Source organism: Tympanuchus pallidicinctus, unplaced genomic scaffold (assembly GCF_026119805.1).
Source record: "Tympanuchus pallidicinctus isolate F22 unplaced genomic scaffold, pur_lepc_1.0 scaffold16, whole genome shotgun sequence".
Taxonomy (NCBI): Eukaryota; Metazoa; Chordata; class Aves; order Galliformes; family Phasianidae; genus Tympanuchus; species Tympanuchus pallidicinctus.
The window spans coordinates 1936568-1947500 of NW_026294679.1; positions in this window are offsets into that span (position 1 = coordinate 1936568).

Sequence of the window (10933 nt, forward strand, 5' to 3'; positions counted from 1 at the left end):
GTAAACAGCAGCACTTGGGCTCTTTCTTTGGGATGTATCGAATTCATGAGTGTTGTGTGCAAAGTTTACAAATGTAAGACTTTGCAGTTGGTTTTGGCAAGTCTAGTCATAATCTTTAGTGAAATCAAAACACAGCAAAGATCACACTCCACATTTCTAAGACCTCATTTAATTAAAAGCTTTCATTGGGAAGTGATAGTTTCAAGCTCTCTCTCTTCTTCCTTTGCATACAGACATAAACATTTACCAGAACCAAACTCAGCATTGATTTTTGTTTATCCCTTGCACTCGTCTGGATTCCCCAGAGATGAGCAGATGAGGTTAAGGTTAAGAAAGTTATGCACAAGAGCTCTTAACCCAATGGCTAGGAAGATAAACAATGTGTTAGTATCGTTTAGGTGAACTAATCTATCAAATTTCTTATCCCCGTTGGATTTGGGATGGAGAGTTCCCACTTTTAAGTGCATATTTCATCAGTACATCTTCAAAAGGCATCTTTGCAAGATTTGAATCCAATATCCATTATGAAAAAAGTACAGTTCCTTGAAGTTCAGGCCACCTGTTTGGACAAGGTTACCTGGCATGAGTTATTGTCCTGTCAGATGCAGTTGCCATGCAGTTGCAAGGGCATCTAAGTGAGGTTAGAGACAGAACAAAGCATAAGAATAGAAATCTGCTTGATGCTGTATATATTTTCTCCATATTTTTTCCATGTGAAAAATCAGATGTCAATATTCACAACCTCTCATTTAAGCCAGAGGCTTAGCAGAGACTTCCTCTGGTCAGATCTTCACCTAATGTAAATTGTCTTAGCATCAGTGACACTAGTGAAACCACAGAAATTTGCTACTGGGAAGTCATGTAGCTAGAGAACTGTGCCCTCTTAATCACTGACAAGTTCCTGTAGTATTGATGATTGCTCCCAGCAAACATCTGGATGAGCCCCAGTCTAACACTGAGTTTTTGGTGACATTCATAGTTTAACAAATGTGTCTTATAAGGACAAATTCTGGAAGCCAATGCAGCATTTACAGTAGCTCTTTATGTTGAATGTTGCCAATTTCAATGACACTATTTCCATCTTGCAATCACTTAAGCTGGAAAGATGGTAAATGCTATATTTTTTCAATATAAAATTAGGAAGTATTTGAATATAAAATTCTAAGCAGGATCAATGTCTTGCTCAGATATTTGTTTTCCATTTGCCTATTTAAAGAAAAAAAATAAAAGGCATTTCCTAGTAATTTATCTTTGTTTTTAGTATTTGCACAAAATCCAGATCATTTCCTCCCTTATGTAAAGGTTTTTATTTATTAAAAACAAAAGTGTGTGAATAGTTTTATTTTCCACTTATTAATTTCATCCAGTTTTCATAAAGTGCGAACCTTCACTCAAGGTTTTACTTGTAGAAAGCCAAATTAAAGGATATATTTAGTATGCATTCCCTGCAGCCACTTTTCTCTATGGAAAACTTTGGAAAGCTGTGGAATCCAAAGGTAGCCTTCTTTCACTAATTTTGACCTTGCAAGATCACATTCTTGCAAAGACTTTTGCATCTTTTTTTTTTTCCTCCAGTTTGTATTATTTTTTCTCTACCGGCTACAAAACTGGTTATTAATAGAAGGGAACTTCAGATGCTTTATCTTAACTTCACGAGAAGTTAGTAGAGTCTACTTGTCACCTAAACTCTGCTTCATTCTCCAAAGAAACTCAAGACAATATTTTAGCAACAGAAAGCAGACATCGGCATCATTTAACTACAACAGTTGGAGAAGCCAAATTCTGCTCTCTTGGGATTTGAGATTTATCTCATTTTCTCCCATAGCTCCTCTCTGTCCACTGCATGTAGCCACTGATTCCATGAGTAGGTGCTGACTGCATTATCCAGGACGTGCCTGGCCCACACAGAGCAAACTGTGCTCCTGCTGGAGAAATACGTATCATCCAACAAAATAACTACTCTGATTTCCCCTGAAACTCTTATTTGTGGAGATGGGAACTAGGAGCTCTGTTGCATCAAGAACTGATTTTCCTTGATGATCACCATCACCAGACATCAACAGCGTCGACTCAGTTACACGAGCACCTTTTTATGTATGCAGAAGGCAACAGCTCATTTATCTAATTTTATCTTCAAGCAATAAATTGGGGAATAGTTCAGATAGTTACTTTAGACTTTTCTGCTCATCACAGATTTGCAGATGTGACAGCTGAACCTCAAAATTAACAGAAGAATTTTATTTTCTTAGTCATTACTTGAATAACTCTGAAGTCTTTTAGTATCATAATTAGTAGAAGGGAAGTAGACAAAAAATAATTTGCCCATTGGAAAGGAGAAGATTTAGAGTGAATGTCTAGTAATCATACATGGAAATACTCAATGCTCTGTTAATAAAGAGTCCACAGATGAACATTTTCAGTGAAACCAGTGCATACAGAAGTTATGTATAAGTCCTCAAAAAAATCTTGCTGGTTTTGATCTAGGCTTCCTCTTTCCTCAGGTCTACCACATGTTTTAATTCAATCAGGACTGTAGGATTTGGTCCTTCATAAATTTAATGTTTTGACAGCAGTCATTGTTGCCTATGCACAGTTGTAAAAAATAATAATCTTTGTAAAAAAAAAAAAAAAAAAAAAAAAAAAAAAAGCATCATAGTACTTGGCTTGGTTTTTGGCTGTTGTAAGCCAGGACAGAGAGAATGACTTCAGAAAAGTTATGCAATTCACAGTGCTGACTACCTGCTCCATTGCACTTAAGCATCTTGACGTGCTCCAGCAGTTTGGTATTTATTCTCTTACGTTAAAAAGACTAAAACACACATTTTTCATCTGCTCTCGACAAACTGTATTTGACTTCCCATTGGTTAGAAATATCAGCTGTGGCCGGCCACAGAAAGGTTGTCCAGCTGCTTGGAGCCCATTTAAATATGAATTGGAACCAGAGCGTTTCATGGAAATTTGGACGCTCCTAGATCTCCCTGGCTTTGTCCGCCTGTAAATTGTTTGTCCCTCCTTTCAGTTCAATAGCTTCTTTCAAATCGTAACAAACAAGTATGCTGGGGAATACCACAAAACAGCTCCAAAGATGTAGTGCTCTTTTATATTCCTGGGCATGTCACTTGCTAACAACCCCAACGCCTGCTCCTGCAAAGTGGAACAAGGGCGAGAACTGACAAAAATTCCCGCTCCAGAGGAAACAAGCGAACCAACCCATCCCTCCAAACAAAGAGCAAAAAATATTTCCACAATTAGACAGTTGAAAAAACAGACAGAACCTGGCAACCCTTACTCACGTGTGGGTTTCGCTTTGCTCACGTCTGGCTCATCTAAAATGGTTGCTGTCAAAAGTAATGGCCAAGAATTGGTTCCTGATCTTCCATAAGAAAGATAAAGCGCAAAGTAAAGAGAATGAACTGTGCCGTGCCAGCATGAAATAATGACAATTTCATGACAGATCTTCCCAACTTGCATGAGATTAATTGTCACACCGGAACAAATTTGTGAACTGGGCACTGGAACTTCTTTGGAAGTTCGAGTACTCACGGATGCATGCATTTCTTACAGATTTTACTGAAGCAGAATTCAAGTCTAAATTCAGGCGCATTGCGTATGGTCAGATTGTAGTCTCTGGAAATCAGCAGCACTGAGGTGGAATTATTATCATTAATAGTATTATTAGTGGCATTATTATTTTTCTAGTGATCCACTGTTTTTCTTCTTCATTCACTTAGGGGGGAAATGAAACTGCAGATAAGGTGTGTCCTTTTAAATATTTAAAACAATTTGCTGATATCATAAAAGAGCAGAGTCTCACACTTGTTTCTCCAGAATTCCTCTGTCCATTGCTGACTGGCAGGGCTGGTTATCCCAAACACAGATAAGACCTTTGAGATCCAGAATTTCTAATCTTTCCTGATATGCCTACATGAAAAGCAATTTTTTGCATGAACTCAGAAACTGGCAATGGCAATTACTTTGTGTCCAGAGCATGTTTCCAGCTTTTGTCCTTTCTCTGACGATCGTGGACTCACAGTATGGGAAGGCTTATTTCTTAAATGACTTTGCTTTTTTCAGTTTAAGTTCTATTAAGATAAGTTATCGACTTTATATATAATTAATGGCTTCCAAAGTCCTACATATTTACACGTGATAAATCCTGGCACTGGGAAACCAACAAATTTCTGTTGTTTATTGACCTCCCTTCTTCCCCAGCCAGGAGTAACAGAAGTCACTTGAACTAAAGCCCTACGGCTTCTTCCATAAACATGTCTGGATGTTTCTCACTTAGGTCGATGTGACAATTATTAGAACTGGCACATATAAACACAAAAAGCAAGAGGCATTAACAGGTCTATTCACTAAGGGTTCTGCACCCTTTCTATGAAAAGAAAAAAAACTTAAATAAAAGTAACATGCCTAAATTGCGTAAATGTCAAGGTTTTCTCATTCATTAATTCCCCTCTCCTTGATGTGTAGCACTCCCAACCCTGTCTATGCTCAACAGAAAGTGCCGGACTGAGAAAAGGCAAGTCATCCTGGCACATTCGCCATCTCACAAAGGATGCAGTCTTGGACTATGATCCAAAAATGCACTTATGTGCATTGCACCTATGAGGAAGCATTTGTTTGGAGCTCATTTCTTGCCACCCCTGTGGGGACTGACAGCAATAGAGTTCAGCACACAGGACCGGGAACGTCCTCCTGGTGCCTCACAGCCCTGACCCGCTGTATGAGAGAGAATGAGAAGCACGGAACAGAGCGGAGAGACAAGTTCCTTTTTCACATCTTCTGGCTGTACCAGAGAGCATCTTCCCTTGAGAAAGATGGTCATCTTGGGGCAAGGCACGTACCCACAGAAGGGACCGATGGCTCCCAATTACTGGTGAGGTCTATTCTTGTAAGGGAACCATCACCCCATGGGCATGCCTCTCAGAGCAGGTACCACTGCTTGTGCCCTGGCAGACTGCCAGCTTGCAGCATCATTGGGGATGTGGGTCCTGCTCTTTTACAGTGAGGTGCTGAGCTTTTATTTGTGAATGGTCTCTTTCTTAAGCTGAATAGAGTTTCTACTGGAAAAATGATTTCTTTATGCACTGAAAAATACCTAATGCCTTCAGTATCCCACACAATTCCTTATAGACTCTACAGAAACAAAATCCCTTCTGTGCTTGATGCCCCTGAACGTCTCAAGCTTAAATTCTCCCTGAATATCTGTCATGATTTCACCAGGCTTGTAAGAGCAGCTCTGCTTCAGCAAGAGAGCAGGCGGAGACAGGAAAGGACCGACCCCACCGCAGGCTTCAGCGCATAAACACAACCCCACCCCAGCCGCGCTGCAAACTTACTTTCTTCCTCCTGAATCTCCCTGGTCACGTAACTGGCACGTGATGTGTGGCACAGATGGTGCACGGTGGCATGCATGGAGCGTGCCAGCTGTCTGGCGTGGAGACACAGGTGCTGCTGCTCGCCGGCGCTGCTAACTGGAAGGCAGACCTCCAGGAGCCAGCCTCGAAGAAAAGACAAGGGACATCATCCACAGCTCTTGGTTTTAAGATCAAGGGATGCACATGCATAGTATAGAGGATAACAAAGGCAAAGTTAACTGCTGAAAGATGTTCTGCTTTATACTTAAGCTTGGTGCGGTAACAAATAATAATTTCACCGAGTAAACAGACAACGTATGATTATAGACGTTTTTATGCACACAAAACTTGCATTCATAAGACAAAATTATGGTAAAGCACAAGGTATTCATATCCTCATTGCAGTCTGTATGGAAAGACAAGTGATCTCATGCACCCTGTAAAGAAGTCAGAGATTTAAATAGGCAAGAGAAAACCCCAGATTCACCCCTCTCCCCCACTTTGAGCTAGCATCATCTCCATTGCACAGTGATTTGAAAGCTGGTGATGTTTATTTTGAAATCCATACCTCTATAGATCGGTGGTAAGTCATTGCAGGCTGTATATATCAGGCAAACTACAGGAACGATGACATCAATGACCAACCTCTGCCTGTGATGTAATGCCAGCATTGCAGGTTCCCATTTTCCTTCAGCATGGGAAAGCACTATTGACAGCTATTCTGAAACACCTCACCGTCAGGATATCAAACATGCTCATTGATTAGTGATGGGGAGTTATGGAGAAGCTCTTCCACTGTACATCAGCTATTAGCAGCCCAGCCCTCAGATTTTGACAGCATGAGATGATCCCAATTCTACAGGAGGAATAGGAACAAGATATGGGGATGCCACTGACTGGAAGCCAGGAGAGGAGGCATATACACAAAAAAATTCTGAGCGAGTGGCAGTTTTACAGCACATTGCCATCAAAGCTGAGCAGCCACAAAGAAAGGGGGAAATAGGAAAGCGGATGCAGATGAAGCAGCCTGAATCTTCTTACACGGCCCATAAATATCTGGGTGTCAGCTGAGCTGTGAGGAAGATCCAGGGTTTCCCCGGGGTTATCAGATTTTTCTTGGCTTTGCTAGAAGTTCTGCCTTTTGATCGGAGATGGGTGTTTCTGCCTTTTTCAGCCCCCATCTTTAGATTGCATGTGCACAGATCCAGTTTTCAGAAGAACAAAGTTCCCAAAGTTACAGCAGCAGGCACTAGGGATACCATAGCAAAACTATAACACTTACAGTTAACCAAGGAACCGATTTGTTCTGGGCTGTTAACCTGTTCAGGTCTGAATCTGTATCTGTATAGATACATTTAATAATTCTGGCAGTTGCAAGAACTAACTTAAGAAAAAGCAGCACTTCGAAAGGTGACTCAGTACCATCACTATCAGATCCCACTTCACCCAGGTTGGGGTGTAGAGGCAAGGGAGCCTTGCACCCAACCTCTGTCCTCCTTGCAGGGCTGAACCAGGTAGAACTCCGCCACCTGAGGCAGCAGCTCTGCAGCACCAGAAGGACTCACCAAGATTACATTAATTACATTTTTGGGGTGAGTAGCAAGTCTTTCTTTCACAGAAACGGATGAGATGCTGGATGCTCATTGCCTTGTGTCACACGGACAAAGTATTAACAGCAGGAACAGCAGCAGTGTGTCTAACTTCCAGCGTTGCTACGACAGAAGCCCAAAACATGGCCAGATCAAATGTTTCATGTAGTCTCTCTTGGCTGCTCTCTGCAATACCTCCTTTGTTTTGCTCCTAGCAGAGCTATTTATATCACACACTAAACTGAAAGGCAAGCTTCCAAAGGTTTGCTTTTTAGGGTTAGTTTGGGCAAGTAACCAAAACCTCTGGTTGCTAGATTGTCCAAACCACCAGGGTTTGCAGAATTAGGCTAGAAATCACTCACAAATGGGCATTCTCCAAAATAATTTTTTGCACTCCATTTGTAACGGAACCCCTCTCTTGACATGTTTTTATATTTTCCTATCAAGATCTAACCAGGATATGAAGGCATTGAATTCTGGCTAAGAAAAAATAATTAAGTGAACATTGCCTAACTTACCCGGAAATATAATGCAAGAAATGACATTTCCTTACACTGCAGCAAAGGGAGTCTGTCCTTCCTTCAGGATTATAGTGCTAGGTCTGGTGGAAAGGTATCAAAATAGATTTGATTTTAATTAAAAAGATTAGAGAAGTATTAATATAGGAATGGCATCCTCTTGGAAAGAAGAGAAAGGAAAGTCAAGCCAAAAAAGAAAGTTTTGTTCTGGGGCTTCTGTGCTCCGCAAGCACAGAGGTGCACAGAAGTCTCCATGGGCCAGAGAATGCTCACACAGAGGAGAACTTGGTATGGGTATCGGAGGGGTGAGAGGGATCACAGACCCAACTTATTTAGTGCTTGAAGACTTGCTCTCCACTTGGACCCAGCCATCTCCAAAGATGGAGCAGGAAATGAGGTTTTGCCAGCAGGGACTTCCAACGCTCAGCTGTGCAGTGCTGTGGCACTTGGTGCCATGGGCCACCCATGCCAAGTGACCACCAAGCCAACGTGCAGCAGTCACTAACAGCCTGGAACCACAACTGCTTCCTGGGAACAGCATGCTGCTCCCTCATGCTGCTGCCTGTGGGTATTTAGGAGGTGTGTTTGGTTGCATGGGACTGCACTCCTTTTCTCATTCTGCTCCCTTCGTAGCTGTGCAAAACAGAAGGGTAAGTAGCCTTCTAGGAAGTAAAAATCCTTTAGAAATAAATAATTTAAAATATTATTCAAGCTCCGTAATTTTGAAGTGTCTACAAATTATTGAAAAAGCCTTACGAAGTACTGTATGAAAGCAAAAGGCATTTCCATAAATTGTTTTCTCCTTTTTTCTTTTTTAACTGGTAAAATCACATGAAAGCTATTATGACTTTTCCTCCTACTTTTCTTTCTTCAAATTAGGATATTCATTGAAACAAACCTTCTCCTGTGCACCGTTCCCTTTTGAATGAATCAGCATTTCCCCCAAGCAAAAGTTTCATTAAATATTTGTCATATTTGTCAGTCAGATTTAACCTGAAACACCACAAAGACTTACCATACAGCGACTGTAGATGCTGAGGCATCTGTATATGCAGCGACGTCCTTTCAGCCAGCAATTTGCCCAGCAGGCAGCTGTAATCCAGTTGTCGTTTTTGTCTCCCACCAGTGTCTTTCATGCCTGCGCCTCATCCCACAAACCCCTCCTTTTCTGTCTGTTACGAGGACCTGGATGTAAGAATTACGAGTTGTGACTCTTAGACAAAATACAGATGTACACGTTAGGCCACGGCTCCTATCTTCCTTATGAAAGATGAAGCCTCATTTTACGTATTTAGTCTTGACTTAGTTAAAATTGCAAATGACAGACAAAATGCCTCATGCCTACTTAAATAATAAATATAACCAAAGCAATACCCAATAATGCAGAATAGTGTTGCTTTTTGATCAAGTTCTGTATTGCCTCCTTATTTCAAATTACAGATGATCTCTGCCTTCCCAACATGTCACGTCGAAATGCAGCAACTCTGCAAAAGCACGTATTTAAAAAGAAAAAAAAAACACCGAGAAACATCTTGTAATATTTATGCAGTAATACTGCCTTTTTAAAGTCGCCCTGTCTGTGTATTTTAAAGCATTATTTCCAATGCCCTTGCTACCTAATTTGTAAAACAAATCTGCAGTCCTGAACACATCCGAAGGTGGACATATGTGTCCTTGTCTAGTCACTAATGTCCACTATTCCTGTGTATTACAGTGGTTTATCAGCTTGCTCCTTTAAAGAATTTGACAGGAGCTTTTTGCCTTTGGCAATCCAGTTGCAGTCTCATTCTACATCTGTTTTGATTGTCAACCTAATTCTGAGAGCAGTCAAAAACCTAGTCAGATCTCCCATGAATATCTTGGCAGGTTATGGCTTATTTAGGCTACAAGTAGCTCTCCTGGAACAGCATCCAAATATACTGCAGATTGACTCGCACAAATATAAATCCCTCTGTGTTTACAATATCTTCCCGCAAACAATTACCAAAATGCCTCATTGAGCAAGGATGCAAGGAGCAGCCCACAGCCCTCCAGCCCGCGCCGCGCGTGCTCGCGGGCTGCGCAGCTCCAGCTGCAGCGGCAGCAGCAAGGTGAAACGCGGGAGCTCTTTGGGGAGGGGAGAGCAAATTAAAGCTCACTGCAGGAAAGTTGTGCCCCTGGCACTCTGCTCATGCAACAGCTGCAGATACAACAACTATCATCTGACATTCTGACATATACGTTGAGCAAAGCAGCAAGCGAGCCAATGCCTACACAATATCGCGCAGGGCTCCAAGTCCCAGCCTTGAGCAAAACAGGTGTATGACATCCTGTTGCTAGTCTTCAGAGGTTATGGGTATGAGGAGAGACATCTGAGAGAGGAGCAGATGAAAATAACAAAGAAGGTTAAGGCTCGGGTTGACAAGCTCATTGATAATATTTTAGATGGAACAGACCTGCACGTTGACTACAAATTGCTCCTAATGTCTCTTGTAGACTGCAGGCCGCAGTCAAAGCGAAAATGGGCTCATTCATTATTTGAGGCAAGCAAATTTCTGCAAAAAAGGACCCACCGTGACCCAGAAGACTCCAGATGTCCTTCGGGTTCAGGGCTGCAAAGCTGTCCTGGTGCCAAAACAACGGCGTTTTGTTGTGTAGCCGCGGCTGGTGCGCTTAGATGGAAATAAATGGCAGCGGTGAAATCCTTTAGCAAATATTTTTGAATTTGGTGGAAAATCCTGTTGCAGCATTTTGCTTTTTAATGTTCTGAGACTAATTGATTATCTAATAGAAGGCAAGTGCGTTGCCAGGAAAGGCATTACTCTCGTGTCAGCATCCAGCGCATGGCTCTTTGTGAAAATTCACTGGAAAAACTGCATTTTAAAAAAGAATTTTAAACAAAATCTTTTTTTGCTTTCTATTATGCATGTGGTGGACCAGAAAGAGAGCATCGGCTGCCATTCCTCAGAGTTCATTGCTTCAAGTCACATAGCTCCCTAGGCTAATCAGCCTTCACTAAGTTGCTGTGTTTGGGGGAAAGAAAACACATATTAAAGTGAGACCACGTCTACATAAAAGATGCTCGGAAGAGCACTGCTGGATATTAAAGTTAGCATCTGCTATTGTCTGGTTAACAATTGGCAATTACCATTAGTTTCCACTGTGGCTGATGGAGTCACAGATGGCTGATTGAGTCAAGTAAGTGCACTTATTCCTATTCAGGGGTATGGTATAGCAGGAAAATAGTTACACTAACATCATACACAACTGGGCCAAAAAGTCACGAGGCATCAATTTCAGCTTACCTGATGTGTTTGAGACCTGTGCCTTTTAATTTCTAGAGATGTCAAGAGGAAGGAGCATAAAAACTCAACAACTGCAATGATAGGTTAATGTAGCACGTTAAAATTTCTGGCGACCTGTAGAGGTATCACTATCATTACAGATAAAGCTGCTGGGAAAAGCTTGTGTCATTTCTCTTAAT